The sequence below is a fragment of the Myodes glareolus genome, chromosome 7 (genome assembly GCF_982192425.1).
Source record: "Myodes glareolus chromosome 7, mMyoGla1.1, whole genome shotgun sequence".
Classification (NCBI taxonomy): Eukaryota; Metazoa; Chordata; class Mammalia; order Rodentia; family Cricetidae; genus Myodes; species Myodes glareolus.
This window is the reverse complement of record NC_142032.1, coordinates 68,715,494-68,728,933: the sequence shown is the minus strand read 5'-3', so window position 1 is coordinate 68,728,933 and position 13,440 is coordinate 68,715,494. Positions and strand designations below refer to the sequence as shown.

At 46.8% G+C, this 13,440-nt stretch overlaps 1 pseudogene; it reads right to left on the bottom strand.

Annotated features, from left to right (window-relative positions):
- Positions 1-13,021, bottom strand: part of LOC125413700 (small ribosomal subunit protein uS10 pseudogene) — an 83,220-nt pseudogene extending 70,199 nt beyond the window's left edge.
- Between the last annotated feature and the right edge of the window lie 419 nt (positions 13,022-13,440).

Sequence of the window (13,440 nt, the reverse complement as noted above, 5' to 3'; positions counted from 1 at the left end):
AAGCACCGCACTTACAAGGGAAATTTAAAAACAACTCAGAAAAGAGCAAACCAGGCAGGCAGAGACTGTCCCGAGCCTGTGGAGTTTGGGAGGCGTGGGGTTTAACTGAACTGCTGGCTCCACACACAGGGCACAGGCCGCAGCTGAGGGAGGTCTCGTGACTAGCCGAGCTGGTAGCAAGCAGTTGAGTGGGGGGGAAGGGGGGGTTCTACAACCAAACGTGGGGCGCCAGATGAAGGCGTAAGTCACAGACAATCCCACACCAGTTTGGAATTATGATTAATAGAATGGTTATTTATTCAAAGGGGAAAAAACTTACAGATTACCGTCCCAGACAACAGCCCCTCCGCGCGAACAGGAAAGGAGTCCAGGGGCCGGAAACGGAGCCGGAAGACAAAAGGAGAGTGGAGGACAGCCACTGCTTTTTTTAAAGGGAGAGACCACGCCCCAATGGGCTGGTAACTCAGCGGCGGTTGGCTGAAGGAGCTGAAGGAACTCCCACAGCACTCCTGAAACTGAAAAGCTTCTGTAAAGCAAAGGACATGGTCAATAAAGCAAAATGACAGCCTACAAAATGGGAAAAGATCTTCACCAACCCCACATCAGACAGAGGTCTGATCTCCAAAACATACAAAGAACTCAAGAAATTGGTCATCATAAGAACAAATAATCCAAAAAAAAATGGAGTACAGACCTAAACAGAGAACTCTCAACAGAGGAATCTAAAATGGCTGAAAGACACTTAAGGAAATGTTCAATATCCTTCCTCATCAGAGAATGCAAATCAAAACCACTCTGAGATTCCATCTTACACCTGTAAGAATGGCCAAGATCAAAAACACTGATGACAACTTATGCTGGAGAGGTTGTGGAGTAAAGGAAACACTTCTGCATTGGTGGTGGGAGTGCAAACTGGTACAACTGCTTTGAATTTCAGTATGGCGATTTATCAGAAAATTAGGAAACAACTTTCCTCAAGGTCCAGTGTAACATGAGGGCCAGCTTGTTGGGGTTTCTTTCCCGCCCAGTACCCCAACAAGCCAGCAAGTCCCAAGGAAAATCACACGGAGTCTACATCAGGTTATAAACTGATTGGCCCATTAGGTCAGGCTTCTTGTTAACTCTTATAACTTATATTAACCCATTATTCTCATCTATGTTAGCCATAATGGCTCCGTACCTTTCTCAGCTGGGCAAGTTACATGCTGTCTCTTCAGTGATCTGCGCAGGAGTGGCAGAGGAACCTCTCTGCTTCCCAGAATTCTCCTGTTCTCATTGCATCACCTCTACTTCCTGTCTGGTTTTCCCACCTATACTGCCTGCCTGGCCAATCAGCGTTTTATTAAAATATGATTGACAGAATACAGATAATTCTCCTGCACCATTTCCCTCTTTTTTTTTTTTAAACAAAGAAAAATACCCATAGTCCATTTGTTGGGAATGTGGGCGTAGTATTTCAGGCTACTTCCTGCTGGTTGGGGGCGCTGATGATCTTATGGGGACCTAAAGAAAATTTAGAGTTATAATCAAGTCCTGACTGGAGTATCCTGTGAGACCTGATCATCTCAGGCAGCGCCTTGAATCCGTTCTGGATGTAGAACTCAGACATCTGGGCCATCTATTCCTACCGGAGATTGCTCAGGTGGTCTCCCTTGGCCAAAGATGAATTTTCTTAACTCTGAATAAATCCAGAGGCTCTCATTTTCTGTGGAAACACAAACAAAATCTCTTCTCCAAAGTAACAAACCTTTTGACTTCAGTTTTGAAGCCAAGGTATTTTCAAAATGTCTATCTTGGATTAATTCTGCAGCATTTATAAACAAAAGTCTTTTAGCAGCTGTTGCTCCTTCCTCAGCATTCAAACAATTCAAAGAGAACATAATAACATACGTTATCAAGATTCTCTGTGTATTTTCCATCTTTATTTTAACCTCTATTTCTTTTACTTTTACTTTGAGACAGGTTCTCTGTATATCTTTGTCCTGGAATAACCCTGTAGACCAGGCTGTCCTTGAACTCACAGAGAACCTTCTGTCTCTGCCTCCCCAGTACTGGGCTCAAAGGTGTTTGTTACCACACCTTGAACTCACAGAGATCCACGTGTCTCTGCTTCCCCAGTGCTAGGATTAAAGGTGTGTGCTACCATACCTTGAACTCACAGAGGTTAACTACTTCTGTCCCTTAAAGTCTCAGAGGTCAACGTACCTCTGCCTCCCAGGCATTGGGATTAAAGGTGTGTTCTAACACACCCAACTACTCTCTTTCTTCCCTTTTTACCCTAAGAACTTTAACCTTTAACCTGCATGTATTTTTAACACATAGTAAACCATTTAGAGGTTTTTTTCCTCTTTGAATCTCTCTTTTTCTGACTACATGAGCCTTTAATTTAGTAAGCAATATGGAGAGCCGTGGCTTTGACGGCTAGATCCATTTCATTTCTTAGCTCTCCAGCCTCATGGCTGAGATACCAGGCAGAGCTGTGTTCACTGCCACAACTCTATGGTGTTTCAAGGTCCCTGCCAGCATGCAAGCTGGAGCATTCTGCTCACAGACCATACTCAGTCAGACTGCCTGCCTGAAAGAGTCAGAGATTGCCCTGGCAGGACGGCCCAGAAAGCCGGCATTTTAAAACAGCACAGCTTTTTTCCTGCTATGGCTGAAAACCGAAAAGCGTGTGTTCAGCTTTTCATCAACGTTTAAGTGTTTCACGGCAGGACCTCTTAATGAGCTACAAAGTTTTGCAGCTAAAGCTGAGTCAGGAAGCCTCTCTTAGATGAGAGCATTTGCTTGCCTCTAGCAAGCAGAGCAGACCTGAGAAATTGCTGCTACCAACAAAACATGCTTTACTCTATTCTTTCCCAAGCTTTCTCAGGCTTTCTGTGGATTCATTTATCCACGTCTGGGCGCCATATGTAACATGAGGGCCAGCTTGTTGGGGTTTCTTTCCCGCCCAGTACCCCAACAAGCCAGCAAGTCCCAAGGAAAATCACACGGAGTCTACATCAGGTTATAAACTGATTGGCCCATTAGGTCAGGCTTCTTGTTAACTCTTATAACTTATATTAACCCATTATTCTCATCTATGTTAGCCATAATGGCTCCGTACCTTTCTCAGCTGGGCAAGTTACATGCTGTCTCTTCAGTGATCTGCGCAGGAGTGGCAGAGGAACCTCTCTGCTTCCCAGAATTCTCCTGTTCTCATTGCATCACCTCTACTTCCTGTCTGGTTTTCCCACCTATACTGCCTGCCTGGCCAATCAGCGTTTTATTAAAATATGATTGACAGAATACAGATAATTCTCCTGCACCAGTCCAGCAATACCACTTCTGGGTATATATCCAAAGGATGCTCGATCGTGCCACAAGGATGATGATGATACTGGTGATGAGAAATTTGGAAAACTTGTATCTACCATTGTGAGCTTTCTGTTTTCCTTCATTTGCAGGCATGTCTGAAATTGGTGGTGAAATAACCACTTTGAATTTTTAAAAGGTTTCATGTGTGTGTGGGGGGAGGAGATGACATGTGTTTGTGTTCTCAGAGGCCAGCAGAGGGTGTCAGCTCTCCCCCAGAGCTGGAGCTACAGGCAGTTGTGAACAGCCCTGCCTGGAAGGGCTCCTAAAGGCCCTCTGGAAGAACATAAGGTGCTCTCAACCACTGAACCATCTCTCCAGGCCTCAGTGTGAGTTTTGATGTTAGTGAAGGTTAGTGGAGACTAGATCAATGTTTGGAAGATTTGGATAAATGGGTCAGTTTGTTGTTTCCAAATGGCCACAGGTTAATGTTATAAAATTATGAACGAGCTAAAAAGGTCATTCACAACATGGAAGAGAAACAGTTTTTCACAGAGAAGGAAGAATTCACCCAGAGACTTCCAGCCTCCACGTGCAAATGGCCTTTAAGCAAGACTGCAAGGATGCATGTGAGGTGCTGTTGGCAGTCATACTGATGAAGTCACTTAAGACTTTTAAGTCCTTTGTACTGATGGTCGGATAGAGCAGGCTCAAGCTTCCAAAAAGTCTCTTGGTGTCTAAGCTCAGGGATATGAGATTTTCAAAGACAAAAACCACAAAGACACATCAGAGTTAGATGAGGGTCACATAACCTCCAAACGGTTATTCCTGGCAGAGCATAGTAGTTATTTTGGTTTCAACTTGGCAATTATTTTGTTCAGTACAACTGCAGATGGCCAAAATCTCAACTATGTTGCCAAGGTAGCCGTGTCTGTTGGCGGCAGAGGGCTGAGAAGTATCTAAGCAAACACAACACGAAGTCAGAACAGAATGGCGTCACCTTGGCCATTCAAGTCATTTGTCAGGTTTGGTGCAGCGTCAACGAAGAAACTCACTATCATCGTGAGAAACTATTCAGGGCCAGGAGAAGGTTCAGTAGATAAAGGCACCTGCCACCAAGTCTGACGACCTGAGTTCAGTTCCGGGGACTCACATAATTCCTGAAAGTTGTCCTCTGACTTTCACACTTGACCAGGGATATCTATATGTGACCCCCACATTCATACAAAATAAAAAATTTTAAATCTAATCAAATGCTTTTGAAAGTTGGTAATATCACTGTTTATCCTCTAGTACATCCAGCTGTCTAGACATAAGGCTGAGTTTTCTTGAACCCAAATAACTGATCATGACAGACTAACAATGAAAACAGAGGTGAGAATCCAGCTATCTTCCATAAAGTTAGATGTTAAATGTATAGAATGTCTTCTTTCTTCTGAATTATATGTTTGTTTAGAAATATACTGACTTTTAGTCTTTAAACTCAGTACTCGGGAGGCAGAAGCAGACAGATCTTTGTGAGTTGGAGGTCAGCCTGGTCTACAAAGAGTTCTAGGACAGCCAGAGATGTTACACAGAGTAACCCTGTCTCAGCAAACGAGATGTGTGTGTGCATGTATGTGTGTATGCATTTATATCTACTAAATTTTCATTAAAATGGATCTGATAGTTGTATTTGATGGATTTAGTATTATTCTCAAGTAATACTTTTCAGTTAAGTTTTTATATTTTTAAGTTTCTTTTTAACATTTATTAATTTGTGTGTATGTGTGTTTTCATATTCATAGACCCGTGGTGCAAATGAGGAGGCCAGAGAAGATGCAGGAGTGGGTTTTCTCCTTCTGCAGAGTACGTTTCTAGATTTGAACTCAGATCATTAGGTTTAGCAGCTAGTGCCTTTATCCAGTGATCTGTCTCACTGATCCCACTTTGGTATTTGAGAGAGTGTCTTCTCTCTGGACAGGAGTTTGCCAAACTGACTAGACTGGCTGACAATGAACCACAGAGATCCAATTGCTTTTGCCTGGGATCCCAAATGCACACCACCATACCCAGCTTTTCTGTTCTGAGGACCAATTAGCACTTTAACCCAGCTATATTACCAAACCCATGATCAGTATTTCTATTGTGATCAATAGCAGCAGATGTCACCTATGTGGGAAAAAAAAAAACCCTTGGGAGTCTTCAGTCATCTTAAAGAGAGTGCCAAGAGGTCCTAAGACCAGAAGGCTCAAGGCAGGAAGAGTCTCCAACCATCTTCTGAAAAGTTGATGTGTTTACCCCAAGTGTGAGTCATGGGCCTTGAGGACATTTGCATGATAGGTCAGTGACAGTTTATCAAGTGTCACAAATGAGACAACTCTCCGATGGCAGATGCTGATAGCCTGTGTGTGGGGACAGGGAGTACCTGTAACTCCCTCTGAAGTTGACTATGAATGTAAAACTCAAAAAAATATTTTTTAAATAGCACACCTTCTACCTTTTTATTAAAAATTTCTGTAAGTTTTCATTTGTTTGCACATGTGTGTGACCACAGGATTTCAAGGTGACCATAAACGAGACAGTTCTACATGTAAGAACACTTCTTCAGAGGTGACATTGGAGGTGGTGGTGATGTATTTGTTGACTTGGCTGGAGTATAGCTATGAACCTTCCCCAGAGAGACTGCCTTTGTAGTTCACCACCACCACCACCACCACCATCACCACCATCACCACCATCATCATCACCACCACCATCACCACCATCATCACCACCACCATTATCACCACCACCATCATCACCACCATCATCACCACCACCACCACCATCATCACCACCACCACCACCACCACCATCACCACCACCATCAGCACCATCACCACCATCACCACCATCATCACCACCACCACCACCATCACCACCACCACCATCACCACCATCATCACCACCACCACCATCACCACCACCATAATAATTATCATCACCACCACAACCACCATCATAATAACCATCATCACCACCATCATCACCATCACCACCATAATAACCATGATCACCAACATCATCACCCATCACTCGATATGTCTTGCCAGGTGAATGCTAAGAAGAGTATTTTCACAGAGTTCTCCAGAAATGCAAGATCTCCGTAGAGCAATTGGCATAGCAATGTGAAGAACAGCAGCCTTCACAGTGACGAAGGACTCACAGGAATGTTCTCGATACTGTTCCTCATGAACTGCATACTTGGAAACATAGTAGTTACATGTAATGCTTTTGTGAATGTCTTTTTCAATCAAACCCAACGGAATTACAATGAATAAAAACACCTTTATAAGCATTCCAACTTTTCTGTCCCTTTACTCACTTGATTTTGCAAATGAGGAAGCAGATGCAAGCAAACACAGTTTCCCCTGCCCCTCTGTGTGCAGCAGATCACATCTAAGGCTGCTGTCAGCCCTTGTTTGGGGTCAGAGCACTGACAGCAGAGCTAAGGACTCCCCTGTCTCCATTATTCCCATCTGTTTCGGATGCCCTCACGAGGCCCCACAGCTCCAATAGCTCTATTCCACCCGCCACCTGTCGTATGGACTCTCTGTGACCTGTCCCCTGCTCCATAAGCATGGTGTTGACCTTACACCTTCCTCACTCAGTTCCCACCTCTGTATCCTGCCCACTATGACTGCTCAATGAACATTTGCTTGCAGAGGAACCATTGGAGCGGAGCTTCTGGCACAGTGCACACTCTCTCCACTTTACCAACCGCCACCAACAGAAAAATACCGAGTACCACTGTGACGGCTTCATGAAAAGAGGAGACTTTAAAACTGACATTTTCAACCCAGGACCTATTTGGGAAGCCAGGGAAGAAAACACGCAGTTGGCATTCCGACGAAACTGGTGACATCTCTAATCAAAAGGCGACTGTCTACCCATGTCAGCATTGTAAGAATCTAGCACACTCAGTAACTAGAGTGACACATGCCTGGGGTGACTGGTGGAGTTCAAAGTCTAGTCCTGGACATTTAGTTCTGACTTTTACAGCCGCTGTACACACACAGGGCCACTGTCAGCCTTGCTGAGAGCATCACTAATAATTCTCAGCCTCTCACTCACTGTGGGATGACCATACCCAGCTTAGCCAACCTGAGTCACAGTGGCTCTGCTATAAACAGGGCTGATGATAAAGCAGTGGGTACCTTTGTGCCCAGACTCCATCAGCTCTCAAGTGCGTCACATTTAGGTGGAAAGGTGGGTGTCCATCTGGAAAACAGTGAGAACTATGTACATGACTTTACCAGTGGAGCCTCTGGGACCAGTGAAGACTCAGCTTCGCTCCATCTCTGTTTTGACTGAGAAAGGAGAAGCCCCTGCAACAGCACACTGATCTACACAAGACCCGTGTTTGTCAAACTAGCTGTGCCTAAAGAGAGCCAGAGGAATGGCCAGACTACTGGGGACCAAGGCAAAACCCAGAAATCTACGCTCTGCTTAGCAGGAAGGGGTCAAAAAGCAGAAAGGACATCTTCAAAAGTAACAACTGATTATCTGTGTCTCCCCACCTTTTACTAAACATTTCAACACTGAAAGTGAATCTTTCACAGTGGGAAGCCTGCCGCAGATACCTCCTCCTCATTTGCTGGGTGTGTGGGAAGCCCTGTGGGAGAGACCCCTTTCCAGCCCAGGGTAGCTTTCAAGTCCAACTGAAGGCTCACTTGAAGAAAATGATCTGAAGAAGCTGAATGAATGAGAGGCAGAAACAGGGTAGGGTGGGGCATGGCATCCCGTTCTGTATGAAAGGGTCCATCAGGAATGCCACACTTCCTCTGGGACAGAAACTGGGGACCAGGAGCTTGGTGATTCTGTCCCTGACTATTCATAGCACTAGATCACACATGGATAGAAGGCCTGAGAGCTGTCTGTAATTCTGCTGCAGGGCTTAGGTTCTCTATATCTTGCCTGTTCACCTACAGAGCAGCCTGCAGCATCCAAGGGTGGCAGTGTTGGCACCTTCCTCTCCTTCCACACAAGCTGCAGACTTGTAAATCCAGTTCCAGAGAAGAAGTAGGGCCCTTGGCCCTTCTCACCAGGTCAGAGCATTACACTGCAACTGTCCTCCATCTGTTTGATGACTCCCAGTGTAATGGAATAAGTAAAATGTTACAGATCTCCAAGTGAAGGCAACGGCAGAAATGCTGCAGGTCCTCAAGTGGCAGCAGTGGGCAGCGGGTCCCGAGAACAGCCAGTGCCAGGCAGGGACAGTGTTTCCCAAGTGGCTGCAGTGGGACACGAGGGGCAGTGAGTCCCACAAGGAGACAGACAAATGGGCACACCACGAGACCACGCTGCAGGTCTCTGAAGGTGACTGGTCCTGGGCAGGGAGCCATGTGGCGGGCAAGAGACAGAGACATAGATAGGCCCGTCATGGAGATTGAAGTTGGATATTTATTTAGTGGGTTATGGAGGGGGAAGTGGGGAAGGGGGAAGAGGAGAGAGAGAGAGAGAGAGAGAGAGAGAGAGAGAGAGAGAGAGAGAAAGAAAAGGAGGGGAAGGGGAGAAGTGGGGAGAAGGGAGAGAGGCCGAAGCTGCCTCTTCAAGAAAGAGACAGAAAAAGGAAGGGACTCAGACTGGAAGCTGAAGAGCAGCTTGCCTCAGCAGACTGGGAGGGAGTGGGCATGGCTTGTCTCTTAAAGGGACAGAGCAGATCATTACACCCAGAAGCCTGGCCCCAAGGATTTCCTGTTCAATGCCTGTTGTCCCTGGATGTCCCTCCTGTTACTTAGTCATATTTTACTAAGTATGGAGCAGGAGGGGGGGCAACAACTTGAGCAAGCTCTGCCACTTCATGCAGTTGGCAGTAAGATAGCAAAGCTATGATATTGTTCTTCTAGTCAGACACCCAAGTACTAAGAGAGTCGAGACACCTGGGCTGTAATGGATTTATTAAAAATGCTACAGGTCCCCAAGTGATAGCAGTGGGCCATGTGGCAGCTGGAAGTGAACAGCGGATCCCAAGGGCAGCCAGTCCCAGGCAGGGATGGCACTGTTTCCCAAGTGGTTGCAGCAGGCCACAAGGAGAGACAGACAGATGGGCATGCCACGAGACCATGCCACAGGTCTCCAAAGGCTACTCGTCCAGGGGAGGGGGAGCCACACTGCAGGCAAGAGACAGATAGGCATGCCAGGCAGAGTGAGGTTGGATATTTATTTAGTGGGTTATGTTATGGAGGAGGAAGAGAGAAGGGCAGAAGAGCAGAGAGGCAGAGAGAGAGAGAGAGAGAGAGAGAGAGAGAGAGAGAGAGAGAGAGAGAGAGAAACAGAAGGGGAAGAAGAGAAGTGGGGAGAAAGGAGCAAGGCAGAAACTGCCTCTTTGAGAGAGAGGTGGAAAAGGAAGGGACTCAGGCTGCTTGGCAATCAGGGGAAGGAATGGGTGGGACTTGGCTCTTAAAGGGACAGAACAGATCATTACATGTGCTATAGCCTGATTCTCCAGCTGTGTGAAGGGTCAGCTTCTACACCCTGAATGGTGACCTTATCTGAGGTCATCTCCCCAAACAGTGCCACCCTGAGTCCCTGGGGCTCTCGGTTGCCTGATTGGAAGAGGACAGGAGGACAGAGGTGCTGAGGGACCAAGGAAACCCATTCCTCTCCAAGCTGGAGTGTCATCCCTGTTTTCTACAGACTGGGCCAGCTGCTTGTCTGGTTTGTAGAAGACACAACATTAGGCAATGGTGAATTCTTCAAACCCACGCAGAAGTCCATTGGCTGGCTCCCATTTAAGAGAAAGAACATGCTGAGGAGCACAGGGTGGGTGTGGGGAGCAACTCTGAGGGGCTTTGTCTGACCATCCCAGTGCTCAGGCCTCTGAGAGGCTTCAGACAGCAAGAGGGGGCCGAGGAGGTGCACACCTGCAATTTCACTGTGACATTTAGAGATACCAAAGACTCCGGATGATCCCAGACTCTGGATGAAGGACTGTGGTTTGGAAACACCCCCGAACACACTCACACACACCGAACGTCATGTCCAAAAGGTCACAGCTTCCAGTCCCACCTAATTCCTATGATTACTGAGATAATAAAACCAAATTCTGATGCTGGCAGACTTCACATCCTGCATCCCACCTCCAGTGGAGACCCAAAGAGGCCAAAGGTCAGAGAGTTTGGGACTTGTTTTTAGTGTATTCAAGGTTATTGTGCCTCTCACTCAAACAAAGGTCCCACCTAGTTGTAAATTAGAGTTCTGCTCTCTCAAGGCTACCATCACCAGGTGTGGCTAGTTGCCAGCTCTGGTGCTCCCGAAATAGGGAAGTAGTAGATTCCTACCTAAAACAAAAGTCTAAGGATCCAACTCAATTCCAGTTCCCTTTATGGAAATACCCAGGGAGTGGTTTGCCTACAAAGTGTTTGGTCTAGGGTGTGAATCTAGGGCATGAGTGATGAATGTAGCCCGTGACTTTCAATTTGTATGTTAATGTAGTCTTTTGTTTTGCTGCTATGCTTTGGGGTCAGGGATATATTAACCAGCTGAAAATTAAACACAGATGAATTTTCAGTACTCACTGAAAATTTCCCTCCCGATACTATCCTATATGTTTCTGCATTTTATTGTTTTTGCTCGTGTCTTTGCATTCTTTATTATATTTCTAAATTTCCACACCTCCACTCTGGAAAGGGTATTTTTGTTGAGGCTAGACCCCAACAACCTCCCACAGTGCTTTGCAAACACTGGCTGATCATAGTCACGCAATCCTTTTGATGTGGTGTAAAGTATTGATTTCTCTGAAGTTATCCTAAATGTCACATTCTCATTGTCAGCAAATGATAGCTCACTTTTTTTTTTACAGTTTTCCTTTCATTTCTTTTTCTTTTTATCTCTGGGTGTCTTGTTAAGTAGCCCAGGCTTGCCTGGAATTCCTGATCTTTCTACCTCAGTTTCTCAAAGTGCTGGGAATACAGTCATGTAGCAACATACCTGGGTGAGCATAATGTGTTTCTTTCTTTCACAAATGTGAATGAACCATGTGACCTACCCCATCACAAGACAAAATAGTAATTTTGCTTGTATGCTTGCTTGCTTGAGGAAAGGCCCTCTGTATCAATCGCTTTTCTCTTGCTGCCATAAAATACCATGACCAAGGCAACTTACAAAGAAAGAATTTATTTGGGCTTATAGTTTCAGAAGGAGAGTCCATAATGGCAGGGAGGCACGACAGCAACTGGCAGGGCAGACACTAGGCGCAGGAAGCAGAGAGAGCAAGCAGAAGCGAGAGGAGGCTGTGCACTCTCAAAGCTCGCCCCAGAGACTCACTTCCTCCAGCAAGAGACTCCATCCTCTACAGTCAGTCCGCCAACTGGGGACCAAGTATTCAAATACCTGAGCCTATTTCTCATTCAAGCCACAACAGTCTCTTTTTAAAGCCCTGGCCTGGAACTCCCAACACACCAGACTGACTTCAAAGTTGTGGCAATCCTCACACAAGTTGGGATCACAGGCATGGGCCACCACCTAACTAACCATGTGGTTTACCAAGGGGGTCATATTGTGACTACTGAAACACTCCCATTCTATAGAATACTTCATTTTTTTTTTAAAAAAAATGTGTTTCAGGTGGATGCATTCCAGAAATGTAAGTGGATACACGCTAATTAATGGTTTTGGATAGCCATGGCCTTGGAGGGAAAAGTCCATTCACCTCATCATGTTCAGATGGTCACTGAAATACTGCTCTTGTAATGATCTGTCCTGTCCCTTTAAGAGACAAGCCACGCCCACTCCCTCCCCCATCCACTGAGACAGGCAGATCTTCCTTCCTGCTTGCAGCCTGACTCTCTTCCTTTTCCATCTCCCTCTTGAAGAGGCACCTCTCCCCACTTCTCCCTTTCCCCCCTTCTCTCTGCTCTTTTTCCTTTCCCCTCCATAACCCACTGAATAAATACCCAACTTCACTCTGCATGATGTGCCTATCTGGCTGTCTTTTGCCTGCTGCCCAGGACCAGCCGCTTTCAGAGACCTGCGGTGTGGGAACTGTCCCATCCCTGCCTGGGACTGGCTGCTCTGGGGCCCTCTGCCTGCTTGCCCCCATTCAGAGACCGTGGCATGGTCTCGTGGCATGCCCATCTGTCTGTCTCTCCTCGTGGCCTGCTGCAGCCACTAGGGGAACTGTGCCATCCCTGCCTGGGACTGGCTGCTCTCGGAACCCCCTGCCTGATGCTACATGGTCTGCTGCCACTGCTTGGGGACCTGCAGTATTTCTGCCACTGCAGTCGCCAGGGATCGGCAGCATTTTATTTTTCCCATTTCAGTTCTCGTCGCTGAAGAGGAGGCCTGGGTAGGTCCTCCCATGACAGAGTAGTGCTTGGCCCTTGCTTAAGGCGATTCACTGAACATATGTGTGAGTTTATCACCTTCCACCTTCACACACAGTAAGGGCACCTCACTTCATTTCTCTTTGTAAGGCAGATTTCCATTCACCTGATTCCTACCTTTGAAGTGGTTCCTGTTAGGGTTTAAATAAAATTCTGCAGACCCCCAAGTGACTGCAGCAGGCAGTGGGCCATGAGACCACACTGCAGGTCCCTGAAGTGGTGGCAGGCCGTGGATAGTGGGTCCCAAGACCACACCACAGGTCCATGAAGTGGCGGCAGAGAGTGGGCAGCAGGTACCGGGAGCAGCCAGTCCCAGACAGGGACGGCACAGTTCCCCGAGTGGTTGCAGCGGGCCACCAGTCCCAGGCAGGGAGCCGCATGGCGGGTGAGAGTCCCACGAGGAGAGACATAGATGGGCACGCTGCAAAACCATGCTGCAGGTCTGGTCCCAGGCAGGGAGCCACATGGTAGGTGAGAGACAGAGACATGCATAGGCATGCCATGTCGAATGAGGTTGGATATTATTTAGTGGGTTATGGAAGGGAAGGGGAGAACAGGGAAGAGCAGAGAGAGAGGCAGAGAGAGGGGGGGGGAGAGGAGAAGTGGGGAGAAAGGAGAGGGAGACAGAAAAGGAGAGACTCAGGCTGAAAGCTGAAGATCAGCTTGCCTTGGCAGACAGGGGAGGGAGTGGGCGTGGCTTGTCTCTTAAAGGGACAGAGCAGACCATTACAGTTCCCGAAAGGCCATATACCATATAAGGAGTAAGGCCATTTGTTTCCCAGGGAAACCCAGTGCTGTG